Source organism: Octopus bimaculoides, chromosome 21 (genome assembly GCF_001194135.2).
Source record: "Octopus bimaculoides isolate UCB-OBI-ISO-001 chromosome 21, ASM119413v2, whole genome shotgun sequence".
NCBI lineage: Eukaryota > Metazoa > Mollusca > Cephalopoda > Octopoda > Octopodidae > Octopus > Octopus bimaculoides.
The window spans coordinates 37031554-37033214 of NC_069001.1; positions in this window are offsets into that span (position 1 = coordinate 37031554).

Genomic DNA, 1661 nt, shown 5'->3' on the forward strand with positions numbered 1-1661 from the left:
AAAAAAAAAAAAAAAAAAAAAAAATAGATAGGAAAAAATGGGTGGGTGTGCACACACATACTTACTAAAATATGGGTATGGATATATGCATATAATTATATATTATTTATGTTATGATATGATCGAACGCCACGCATTGCCTCCAAGTAAGTTGTCTTTCTATCTGCATGTCTATCTGTCTATCTACCTACCTACCTGTCTGTATGTATCTCTAACTATCTATCTGTCTGTCTGCATGTGTGTCTATCTATCTATCTATCTATCTATCATCATCATTATCGTTTCACGTCCGTTTTCCATGCTGGCATGTTATTAATTTTAAAGTAAAGCATGTTTATTCACACGTTTTTGAATCCATCTTGCATTGTTTTGTAACTTTGAGATTTTGATGAATTAACTGTTTCTTTTTTAGAATGATATTGTATGGTTTGTGTGCAAAACCAGATCTGACCAGTTTGAACATAAAACAGGTAGAATATTTTGGCTGGATATGGCCAGTTTAAATGAGCAGTAGATTCATATGGATGGTTTCTCATATTCTGTAGTATATTATAATCCACCACTGGACAGGATGCCAGTCTGTCGTAGGAAGTAACTTGCCTACATGTTCATCACATATGTACCAGCATCCACACATACCCATACATAGACAAAAACACAAACACACACATGCACACACATATAAATATAATGTATAAAATATATAATGTTTGTGTGTGTGAATAGGTAAGTACATATAAAGATAGACAGACAGACAGACAATATATATATCTAGCTATTAAAATGCTATTCGATTTGACTGAAAAATGTCCGTAAGTGGAATTAGTATGAAAAGCAGTCATAAAGAGATTTCATTGGACATTAAATTTCACAAAGTTTTGATGTGGGGAAAAAAAACCCAAGCATATTGTAAAAACGTCTACTGTGGGAACAATTTATGATAAAATTAGATTCAGCATACAAGCAATTACTCTGTTAACTGTATAGACTTTATTTTTTGCATAGATCCAATGTGATCTTTAAAATGAACGAAACACCCATGTTTACAGGGATGAATTATTGAAACCCCAAATAATTTCTCTCAACACATGGCTATGATGCTTCCCCACTACTTCTGCTTATGATCAGAGATGCACATATTGTCATGCACTAAGGTACATGCTCAACCAGTTATGGTCAAGTAAGTCACAAGCAAATCCGTGGTATTGAGCAGAAAATTTGCTGTATCCTGTATTTTGTACCGAGAGAAAACACGAACATGTGAACGCTTCCAATCACTCAGAAGCCATGAGAGGGATGGCCTTGTATTGCATCAGGTCATTTATTATTATTATTATTATTCAGTAGTTTTATTTTTATAACGTGCTTTCACTTCACTACCGAGCGCAGCTCTGTGCGCCTTGGGTATGTGCTGTGGTTTGCTGTGGTGCTCTTATGTTTACTGTATTGAAAGTGTTTTGCGTAGAATGTGTGCAGTACCCAGTAGTGCAATTTTCTGTATGTTATATATATTTGTAAGTCCTGGTGTTTTTGTTATGTATTTGTCTGAATATTTTTTTATTATACCTAAGGCACCTACTATGATAGGAATTGTTTCTGTTTTTAGATTCCACATTCGAGTTATCTCTATTTCCAGGTCTTTGTATTTTGAAAGTTTTTCC